The sequence below is a fragment of the Bos indicus x Bos taurus genome, chromosome 1, assembly GCF_003369695.1.
Source record: "Bos indicus x Bos taurus breed Angus x Brahman F1 hybrid chromosome 1, Bos_hybrid_MaternalHap_v2.0, whole genome shotgun sequence".
In the NCBI taxonomy this organism is placed as follows: Eukaryota; Metazoa; Chordata; class Mammalia; order Artiodactyla; family Bovidae; genus Bos; species Bos indicus x Bos taurus.
In genome coordinates this window covers 143,134,549-143,146,872 of record NC_040076.1, presented here as the reverse complement: position 1 = coordinate 143,146,872, position 12,324 = coordinate 143,134,549, and positions in this window count along the sequence as shown.

The window sequence follows — 12,324 nt, the reverse complement described above, 5'->3', positions numbered from 1 at the left end:
CTGTGAGCAGGACTCTCAGGCTTGGCTGGGCACCGTCCAGGAGGAACCAGGAGCTCAGCAGCTGTGTGCAAGCCACCATGCCTCTGGGTGAGGATCATGCCAAGACAGAGCTGGGCCAGCCAGGTGCTGCCCCTCAGAGCAGACTGAGCGGGCAGGAAGCAGATGGTTTTGTTCCCCAGACAACACCGATGCCTGTCACTACGGGACTGCAGTCCTATGAAACACCCAGAATGGGCAAATCCACGGGTCCTTAGAGACCCCAAGCAGATGAGTGGTTGCTCATGGCTGGGGTTCGGGCAGAGAATGGGAGTGATGACAAATAAGGACAGGATTTCAGAGGGTTATGCCAAAAATTTCTAAAATTGGGTTATTCTAAGATTGCATGGTTCTATGAATGTACTAAAAATTATCAAAATGTGCATTTTAAACGGGTGAACTCTATCATGTGAATATTTCAATAATTGTTTTTAGAGACTTTACCAGTGGTTCAATGGCTAAGACTCTGCGCTCCCAGTGCAAGGGGCCTGGGTTCAATCCTTGATCAAGGAACTAGATCCCACATGCTGCAACTGAGAAGATCCTGCATGCCACAGCTAAGACCCACAGCAGCCAAATAAATAAATAAAATTTTTTTAAATCTGAATAAAGTTGGTTTTTAAAAATTTTAAGAAAATGACATTCAAAGCAAAACAAAAAGAAGAAAACTGAATGCTTCAAAGAGAAATACAGAAGAAAATAGATACACAGGGGAGGTCATTCTTTTAAAACAATGTTTTCTTTCTCTTTTATTTTCCTGTGCCTGCCTGACTGACAGGGAGGGCAGCCCCCCAGCTTGCTGACTCAGGTGAGAAGAGGAAGAAAAGATCCAGAAATGCTTCTGAGCTGATACCCAGGGACTTCCCTTAACATTTCTTGGGCTTCCCTGGTGGCTCAGTGGTAAAGAATCCACCTGCCAGTGCAGGAGACATGGGTTTGATCCTTGATCTGGGAAGATCCCACATACTGAGGTGCAACTAAGCCGATGGATCACGACTGCTGAGCCTGTGCTTTAGAGCCTGTGTGCCAGAGAGAAGCACCGCAACGAGAAGCTGATGCACCACAACCAGAGAGTAGCTCCTGGCTCGTTGCAACTAGGGAAAAGCTCTCACAGCAAGGAAGACCCAGCACAGCCAAAAAGAAATACATGCATAAATAAATAACATTTCTTGCAAGGCAGGTCTACCGGCAACAAATGCCCCCAGGTTTTGTTTATTTCACCGGATATGGATCTCTTTGGTGGTTTTTCTTTGAGCACAGTGACTATTTCATTCCACCCCCCTGTTCCCGTGGTTTCTGAGGACACGCAGATGTAATCTCGGTTTGTGTGCCTCCATAGGTAAGGTGGTTTCTTCCTCTGTCCTCTTTAAGGTTTTCTCTGTCTTTGAACTCCTGCAGTTTGAATATGATATGCTGGGTATAGAGGTTTTTTGGCATTTATCCTGTTTGGTGTTCTCTTAGCTTCTTGGATCTATGGTTTGATGTCTGTTGTTGATTTTAGAAAGTTACCAGCCACCGTTATTTCAGTCATTTCATCTGTTTCTTTCGTCTCCTGGGGTTTCCATATATGGGCTTTCCTCATAGCTCAGTCCATAAAGAATCTGCCTGCAATGCAGGAGACCTGGATTCAATTTCTGGGTCAGGATGATCCCCTAGAGGAGGAAATGGCAGCCCACTCCAGTATTCTTTTCTGGAGAATCCCATAGACAGAGGAGCCTGGCAGACTACAGTCCATGGGGCCGCAAGAGTTGGACACGACTAAACCAACAGTTTCCACAGTATGTACACAGTCGTCCTACAGGTCTTGGCTCTTCTGTCCAGTGTCTTTCATTCCTTTTTCTCTATGCATTTGAGTTGGTCTCTACTGACATATCTTCAAGTTTGTCGAGTCCCTCCTCGGTCACATCAGCCTACTGACGTCTCAGGCGCATTGTCTGTGTGGCCCTGCAGGGCAGCTGCCTCTTGTGTGCAGCTCTGAGCAACAGAGCCCTGCCTTTCATTTGTGTGAGTGTCATCGTGTTGTGTCCACCACCAAATAACATCTTCACATCTTATGAAACATTGATAAAGAACCAGCGTCCAAAATACACAAAGAAGTTTTGAAACTCAATAAGAAAATAAACACTTCAATTAAAAATGGATGAAAGTGGACGGAGGAGCCTGGCGGGCTGCAGTCCATGGGGTCGCTAAGAGTCAGAGACGACTGATCGACTTCACTTTCTCTTTTCACTTTCATGCATTGGAGAAGGAAATGGCAACCCACTCCAGTGTTCTTGCCTGGAGAATCCCAGGACGGGGGAGCCTGGTGGGCTGCTGTCTCTGGGGTCGCACAGAGTCGGACACGACTGAAACGACTTAGCAGCAGCAGCAAAGATCTGAACAGACACCTCACCAAAGAAGATATGAAGATAAGCATGTGAAAATTTCTCAACATTGTACATCATCAGGGACCACAAATGAAAACAATATCTCCTATTAAGACAGCTAAAGCCTGGAACCTTGACAATACCAAATGCTGATGAGGGTGTGGAGCAATAGGAGCTCATCATTGCTGGTGGGAATTAAAACGGTATAGTCACTTTGGAACACAGTTTGGCTAATAAAGCTTAATAAAACTACACATAGTTTTACCATATAATGTAGTAATCGCATTCCTTGATACTTACCTAGGAAGTGGAAAACTTATATTCACACAAAAACTTGTACACAGACATTCATAACAGCTTTATTCCAATTATTATTCCAGTTGTCAGCAATGGGAACAACCAAGACACCCACAGTAGATGAATGGGTAAACAAAGTGAGGTCAGTCCATAGAATGGGCTGTTATTCAGAAGTTAAACAAAAAAACACAGAGGAAACTTAAATGCACGTTGCTAAGTGGAAGAGCCAATCTGAAAATCTACAAACTGTACGATTCTAACTAAATGATGTTCTGGCAACGGTAAAACTACAGGGTAGTAAGAAAAAGTCGGCCAAGGGTGGGAAGGGGGAGGGATGAATAGGCAGAACACAGGGCAGTTTTAGGGCAGAGAAACTACCCTGTAAGAGACTATCAGTACTGTATCATCACAAATGTGTTGCAGTCCACAGAATGTCCAACACCAAGAGTGAACCCTATTGTAAACCAAGAACTTAGTTAATAACAATGTTATAACCCTGGTTCATTAATTGTAACAAAGTGCTACACTAATTCCAGAGGGTAATAATAGGGGAACCCTTGGTTTTTCCAGTGGTCATGTATGGATGTGAGAGTTGGACTGTGAAGAAAGCTGAGCGCCGAAGAATTGATGCTTTTGAACGTGGTGCTAGAGAAGACTCTTGAGGGTCCCTTGGACTGCAAGGAGATCCAACCAGTCCATCCTAAAGAGACCAGTCCTGGGTGTTCATTGGAAGCACTGATGCTGAAGCTGAAACTCCAATACTTTGGCCACCTGATGCGAAGAGTTAACTCATTGGAAAAGCCCCTGATGCTGGAAGGGATCGGGGGCAGGAGGAGAAGGAGACGACAGAGGATGAGATGGCTGGATGGCATCACCAACTCGATGCACGTGAGTTTGGGTGAACTCCGGGAGTTGGTGATGGACAGGGAGGCCTGGCGTACTGCGATTCATGGGGTCGCAAAGAGTCGGACACGAATGAGAAACTGAACTGAACTGTATGTGCAAGGGAGTATGGAGAAATTCTCTCTACTGTCAGAACTATTCTAAGCAAACAAGCTCTATGAATTAAAATAACACAAGCTTACAAATAAAAATTGTGTGCAATTCTATGACCCATTGATAATATTTTGATGTAAATCTAGATTTTTTATGGGTTTTTTCCTTTTTTTTAAGAGTAGAAGTCGGAGGATTCCCTGGTGGACTAGTGGTTAGGACTCTGCTCTCCCACTGCCAGGGGCCTGGGTTCAATCCCTGGTCAGGGACTGAAATCCCAAGTGCCTTGAGGTGTGGCAAAAAAAAAAAAAAAGAGGGTGGAAGAGTCAGATCTCTTGTGCTATTTTTAAAATATTTACTCTTTATTTTTGGCTGTGCCGGGTCTTAGTTGTGGCATGTGGCATATTTAGCTGCTGCATGTGAACCCTTAGCTATAGCATGTGGGATCCAGTTCCCTGACCAGGGATCCAACCTGGGCCTCTAGCACTGGGAGTGCAGAATTTTCTTAGCCACTGGACCACCAGGGAAGTCCGTCTCCTGCTATTTTATACCCTGCCATTTTCACTGATGTATGAGTTCAGTTCAGTCACTCAGTCGTGTTCAACTCTTTGCGACCCCATGGACTGCTGCATGCCAGGCTTTCTTGTCCATCACCAACTCCCGGACCCTGATCAAACTCATGTCTGGTGGTGTGCATCTTTCCATATCAATAATTATTTTATATCATCATTTCTTATGACTATATTTTACTTGAATGGATGAATATTTAGTTTTTTTCTTCAGCACATCCTAGTTTCAGTTAATGGGTGTTTAAGTTGTTACTGTTTCACAAGTTTAAGTTGCTACTGTTTCACAAGAATAGTTTTGTTTAAGCTACATGAGTTCAACTACAAGTGCTCAGCTAAAGAAAAGAGAGTGAAAGCACCCATTAACAAAAGGAAAGGCAACACATGGAAACAGCCTAAATGTCCATTGACAGATGAGTGGGTAAAGGAAATGTGGCACAAAATATAATGGAATGTTTGCTGTTCAGTCACTAAGTTGTATCCAACTCTGTGATCCCATGGACTGTGTAGCCCACCAGGTTCCTCTGTCCATGGGGTTCTCCAGGTAAGAATATTGGAGTGGGTTTCCATTTCCTACCCCAGGTGATCTTCCTGGAGCAGGGATTGAACCCACATCTCCTGCACTGGCAGGTGGGTTCTCTACCACTGAGCCACCAGGGAAGCCCAGTGGAATATGCTGTGCTGTGCTGCTGCTGCTGCTTCTAAGTCGCTTCAGTCGTGTCTGACTCTGTGCGGCCCCATAGACAGCAGCCTACCAGGCTCCCCCGTCCCTGGGATTCTCCAGGCAAGAACACTGGAGTGAGTTGCCATTTCCTTCTCCAATGCATGAAAGTGAAAAGTGAAAGGGAAGTCACTTAGTCGTATCCGACTCCTAGCCACCCCATGGACTGCAGCCCACCAGGCTCCTCCATCCATGGAATTCTTCAGGCAAGAGGACTGGAGTGGGGTGCCATTGCCTTCTCTGAAGAGGGGTACTGCTAAGTCATTTCAGTTGTGTCCGACTCTGTGCGACCCCATAGACGGCAGCCCACCAGGCTTCCCCGTCCCTGGGATTCTCCAGGCAAGAACACTGGAGTGGGTTGTCATTTCCTTCTCCAATGCATGAAAGTGAAAAGTGAAAGTGAAGTCACTTAGTCGTATCCGACTCCTAGCCACCCCATGGACTGCAGCCCACCAGGCTCCTCCGTCCATGGGATTCTCCAGGCAAGAGTACTGGAGTAGGGTGCCATTGCCTTCTCCAAAGGGGGGTTCTACTCAGCCATAAAAAAAAAATAATAATACCATTTGCAGCAACATGGATGGACCTAGAGATTATCATATTAAGTGAAATAAGAGAAAAACAAATACCACATGATATCACTTATATGTAGAATCTAAAATATGGTGTAAATGAACACATCTATGAAGCAGCAACAGAATCACAGACATAGAGAACAGATTTGTGGTTGCCAAGTGGGAGGGGGTGAGGGAGGGATGGACTTGGAGTTTGGCATTAGTAGATGCACACTAGTATACATAGGGTGGATAAACAAGGTCCTACTGTATCGCAAGAGAACTACATTCAATATCCTGGAATAAACCATAAAGAAGAAGTTTTATATATATATATATATAAAACCAAGTGGGCTTCCCTTGTGGCTCAGCTGGTAAAGAATCCGCCTGTAATTCAGGAGACCTGGGTTCGATCCCTGGGTTGGGAAGATCCCCTGGAGAAGGGAAAAGATACCCACTCCAGTATTCTGGCCTGGAGAATTCCATGGACTGTATAGGCTATGGGGTCACAAAGAGTCAGACACGACTGAGCAACTTTCACTTTCACACAGAACTAATTCACTTTTAATGTGTGAATATGTATTAATCACTTTGTTGTACAGCAGAAATTAACATTATAAATCAACTATACCTCAGTTTAAAAAAAAATAGTAAAGGCAGTGGGTGTGGGTGTGGCTGGTGGTCTGGGGTGGGGCTCGGTGCCACCCCCCGATCCTCAGCTCCTCTCCTTTCCGCCGTTTGCCCAAGGGGAGTACAGATGAACAGCCAGTCTCTCACAACCACAGACAATTTTTCTGAGCAATATGACCTGGAAACACAAGTCAGACATTTCTCTGGCCATCAGCCAGAGCACTAATGCCCCCATCCACAACACTGGATGGACAGCCTTCATGGAGCTCCCAGGCCAATTCTGGCTTCACCCAAGTTTCACCAGCATGGCAACTGTAGACTCAGCCCCTACACGAGAACAGCTCCAGGAGTGCAAACTGCACAGCTTTGCACATACTCCTAAGTATTATCTGATGTCAAATTTCTGGCAGTAAGATTTTGGGGTTAGAGGGCATGCATATATCTGAGATTCTGGATGGATATTGCCATACCACACTTGTATAAATGTGTGTCAAGGAAATGCCCACCAGCTATGTCTGATAATCATGTGAAAAAGGCAACATCTGAAATGAATTCAGCAATGGGTTTGTCGGGGGATTAGACATGGGTAGGATGAATGAACTGAAGGACAGATTAGCAAGAAACGTCCAAGCCAAGCATACAGAGAAAATAGAGCTTTTAAAAAGGAGGAGGTTAAATGGCATGTGGAAAGTAATAAGCCTAGCGCATGAGTTAAGAGTCCCACTTGGAGAGGAGGGAACAGCTGAGACGCTTCCAAAAGACAACAACTGATCAAGTGAAGAAACACAGTGATCCCCAGGCAGGACAAATAGGAACTATCCCTAGGTCCCCCCTAGAAAAATCCTCCCCATCCCAGCCACCCCAACAGAGGGTCTTCTTTGACTTCCTGTGGACAGTGGTGCTCAGCCCCATCTTGGGGGCTTCCACCTAGTAAAATGAAGGGAAGTCTCACACACACAGAAGACCCTGGCACGCTTTCAAGTCTGCAAATAACTTTTAATTTTGACCATAACCTAGATCCTGGGACTTCCCTGGTGCCTTAGCCGGTAAAGAATCCCCCTGCAATGAGGGAGACCCCAACTCAATTCCTGGGTTAGGAAGATCTGCTGGAGGAGGGATAGACTACCCCCTCCAGTATTCTTGGGCTTCCCTTGTGGCTCAGTTGGTAAAGAATCTGCCTGCAATGTGGGAGACCTGGGTTCAATCTCTGGGTCAGGAAGATCCCCTGGAGAAGGAAATGGCAACCCACTCCAGTACTCTTGCCTGGAGAATCCCATGGACAGAGGAGCCTGGTGGGCTACAGCCCATAGGATCGCAAAGAGTTGGACACAGCTGAAGTGACTTAGCACACACACATGTACGCACAGCCTAGATCCTAAATGTGTTTTATACCTAAGCACAGCTGTGGACGGAACGGTGTCCCTCAGATCCATATGTGGAGGTGCTGAAACCCCAGTGTTCTGTATTTGGACTGAGACAGTAAGATTAAGTGAGATCATAAGGGCGGGGCCCCTGATCCTATGGCATTAGTGCTCTTGTCCCCGCTCCCTCTACCAGGAGAGGATGACTATCCACAAGCCAGGAGGAGGGGCTCGCCCAGAGCCTGTATGTGGTGGCATCCTGACCCTAGACATCCAGCCTCCAGAACTGTGAGATGTAAGCCTTTGTGGTTTATAGACACCCTGTTTGTGGTATTCTGTTCTGGCTTCCCAAGCTGACCAATATAAACATGGAGACATTTTGGCATGGTGTTAACATTATTTTCCAGGAGTGCAAATGCCATGCCAATTGACAGAAGATTACACTTTGCTTTGTTCTGACCTTTACCTAGAGTTGCTCACCATTTCATAAAATCCTGTTTCCAATGGCAACATCAGATGGGACTTGTGTGGCCGATTCTGTGCATCCATGTCTCTGGGTTTTGTAATCATTATTCTTCGTCTTTATGTTTTGGTTGTGCTGAGTCTTTGTTGCTGCACGCAGGCTTTCTCTACTTGCGGCAAGCAGGGGCTACTCTTTGTTTCAGTACACGAGATTCTCATTGCGGTGGCTTCTCTTGTGGGGGAGCGTGGGCTCTGCGTACACGGGCCTCAGTAATTCTAGCTCCTGGGCTCTAGAGCACAGGCTCAGTAGTTGTGGTGTATGAGCTCACTTGCTCCGAGGCATGTGGGGTCTTCCGGGATCAGGGATGGAACTGGTGTTCCTTGCATTGCAAAGTGGCTTCTTAACCACGAGACCACCAGGGAAGCCCCATATAATCATTTGTTTTCATGGCTCTTTGTGTCAGCCCACGCCTGGCCCTCACTCAGGCGTGCATGTGTTGAAAGAAGTTGATCTAATTATAAATGTATTTCTCCTTTATATTATAGTCAGGGCATAAAAATATGTGAACGTTGCAGGTTCGTTTCTGGAGGGAGGTGTTCAGGTTTTGTCATAAGGAGGCCTTGGTCTGATGAGGGAGATATTTTATTCAGAAATAACTACCCATCAGACACAAGATCCTAAGAAGCTCACCTCCTGAATTTGGCTCCATCCCAAATGCAATGCAATTTGTTCTGATACATTTCAGCAAATCTCCATTAAGACGGAAAGCCAATAGACAGTTATGCCATAGTCTGGGTTCAAAACCAGCCACACCACCTAATAGCTTCTATCACCTCCTCTGCCTCAGTCTCCTCATTTGTAAAAGTGAGGCCTGTAGTTTTGCAGGCTGTTATGACGAAGTGCTACAAGCCGGGTGGCTGACAGCAGAGATTTTTTCTCTCGTAGTCTGGGGGCTAGATGTCCAGGTTCAAGGTGAGGGCAGGGCTGGTTCCTTCCGAGGACTCAGGGAGAATTTGTTCCAGGCTTCTGGTGTTGTGCGGGCAACCTGCAGGAGTTCTTTGGCTTCTAGAAGCATCACTCTGATCACTGCCTTCGTTTTGCACGGCACATGGTATCTCCGCACGTGCCTTGTCTGGGTCCAAATGTCCCCCCTTTATAAGGACATAGCCATGATACAGCAGGGTCCACTCTAACAACTTCATCTTACCTTGATTGTTGGCAAAGACCTTGTTTCCACATCAGGTCACATACATGGGTGCTGGGGTCAGGACTTCAGCCTCATTTTGGGGACACAATGCAATGTACAACATAGGGTTAATAATACAGGGGATGAAATGGAAGATCCGAATGCTGGACACACGTCCAGGTTAACTCCACGGGCTCTCGGGGCTCACAAATGTCATCTGAGATGCATCTATCTGGACACTTCACAGGATGCTCAGCTGGGAGGTGCCCAGGTAGCTCACCGTGCATTCCCATGTGGTCCTGGGATTCAGAACTGGCCAGGAAGGGCGGGAAGGCTTTCTAGCCAAGGGCTCCCCATAAACCAGGTGGGTACAGAGCAGAGCATGTTTGGGGAACAGAAGGGAAGCTGTGTGGTTAGAATAGGGTAGGTAGGGCTGTGATAGAAGGTGGGGAGGTCAGCAGCTCTGAAGGCAAAGAAGGGGAGTCTGTCCAGCACCTTGGGAAAAACTCGCGCACAACACCCGAGTCCTGTCGGGTCTCACCTCCATTCTCTGCCACAATTTTATTGGCAGATTTCAGCACGTCTTCACCCACCCATCATTTAAGGTAACCATTGCCGGCTCTACTGTGTTAAAAACAAACTGCATTTCCAGAATTGCTCCAGTGTCTCCTCTCATGAACAGGAAGTCAGTTACTGGAGTAAGTCTGAGCTAGAATCTACTGCCTTTTCAGCGTCACGGTCAGGGCGAGCCTCGGTGCAGGACTTGGGTGCAGTGGAAGCATCAGCGGCGCAGAAGGAAGGTGCCCGTAAAACAGGCCGGCAGCCCAGGAGCTGTCCGTTTCAACATTTCTTCTTAAAACTGAGCTCAGGAAGTACTGATAGGAATTCCAGATGGGCGGTCTGAAGCCTTAGTCAGCCGGCTGTGACTAAAGCCAGGACCGATTGCAGAGGCCGTGGGTCCTGGGAACAAAGGGCTGTTCGGGCGTCTGACAAACACGAGGCTGAGCTGATTCAGAACGTAGGCCCCTGTGTCTCTCACATCCACGGGCTGAGCTCGGGCCTCAGCGAGAGCGGCTTCCTAAAAGGGACAAGGTAGTCAGAACTGCAGAGGGGGCGGGGCTGAGTCAGCCAGAGTCCACCCCCCACCACAGGCCCCACCTGGAGCAAGCCGCTCCTCCACTTCCCTGCAAGGGCCGGTCCCCACCAGCCCCCAGGCAGCCAGGCCCGTCCGAGTGGGCAGCATGGGGATATCCCTCTCCAGGTGGCTGTTCCCAGAGGGGGTCAGAGGGCACCATGGTGCGTAAACTTGTGTCCCTGAAGGGGACTCCCGCTCTGGAGGCCCCTTGCCTGTCACTTCTCCTCTAGCCTGTTAACAAAAAATCAATCAGCTGATCTGAGAAAGAAATGGGAAATTTTACTCAAGCCAGATGTGAGGGCTGTAACCTGGGAAGAGCATCTCGGTGTCAACTACACATTGCACTTGCCATCTACAAGGATTAAACCACGTGGTGCTGCAGATGCCGACTTTCAATATCACCTGAGAGGAGTTCAGGGTGGGGAGCAGAAGTGAGGCCCTCTGTGCTCTGGCAGGACAGAGCTCAGGTAGATATTTTTAGGAGCCAATTTTATAAGCCCAATTCTTTGATCTCCTCATATCTAGGAGAGCTCTAAAATCCTTCATGGTGACGACTGTTCCTCGTGACTAGCAGAAACCTTCTGGAAAGATGTGTGCTGGGTTGCATGTATTCCCTCTTCACCAGAATCACACATATACTGACCTCCCCCCACCCTAGCCGCCCCTGCCTCTTTGGAGCAGTCTCTCAGAGCTATCTGAGGCCCTGTTTCCCGGGCTGCAGTCCCCTTCTTTTGCCCCAAATACAAGTGAACTCAAACTCTCACATTGTGCACCTTTTTAAGTCAACATGAGGAATCTCTAAAGACCGCTGCACCAGCCAGAAGTCAAGGCATAGGCAGATACAGTTTTTGAGACAGAGGCTGCACATCAAGGGATGTATCATTGACAGATTAAAAATTCAGGTCTGAGTGGCATCGCGGTGGGTCCCGTGACCCCTGAGCAGATCCAGAAGGGATGCGATCTTTAAGGACTGTTCTGTGGATGCTTCGAGAACGTTGCTCTTCCTGGCTGAGCAGGTGTTCCTGCCAATGGGGAGATTTGGTCGATGCCTAAAACAGGAAGCACAGTGTGGGGGACGGAGGAGGCCAGAGGGCAGAGAAGAACTTTTATGTTTAAATTTTTCTTGTCTTGCCATAAAACATGGATTTTTATCCCACAAAAGCTCCCAGGGTGACCTTGGGTCAGCTCCTCAGCCAGATTGGGAGCCGATGGTGCCCAGTTGAAAGGCCAATCCATTTTGTAAGTCATGTAAGGACAGGACTGCCTGCCACCGGGCTCCTAGTCCTCTGAGAAGGAAGGGAAAGGTGGTCCCAGTGGAGACAGAGGGTCCACCCCTTTGCCATCTTCTGCAGGGCCCTTTCTCTAGCGAGAGAGCACTGCCTGGGGGAGTGGTGGCCTTCTCTCACCTGCCTGATCCCCCGGCAGGGTCACTACAGAAGGCTTATACCACGGTGTGCAGACCAAGCTCTGAAGGTTCAGAAAACACAGCTAAGTCTCATCACTTCTCTGCATCTATATGTGTTTCTGCTTCTTCTTTTCTCTTTTTTGGCCATGCTGTGTGGCTTATAGGATCTTAGTTCCCTGACCAGGGATTGAACCTGGACCCTCAGAAGTGAACACGTGGAGTCCTAACCACTAGACCACCAGGGAATTCCCCCACTGTGTTTTTAAACAAAAACTTGACTTGGGTTATGTTTCATTTACAGAAAAGTGATATTCAGTCGGGGTGTTGGTAACATAATCAAATTTATTCTAGGGTTCTGTCGACTCCTTACACAACCCAGCCACGGCCAGGCCTGCCGCCCTCTGTGCTAAACCAGGATTCACGGACCTCTGAGGTCCTAGGTATGTCCACAGCTTAGAGATGCAAGTCAGATGATGATCTGTGTGTGAGAGGCACGACCTCTTGGGGAGATAATGCCCTGTTGATGTCTGCCATGTCCCCTGGGTGCCTGGCTCAGCACCTGGCCAGGTGAGAACTAGACTCCTTGGGTTATTTCCCCAGAGAGACAGGACCAG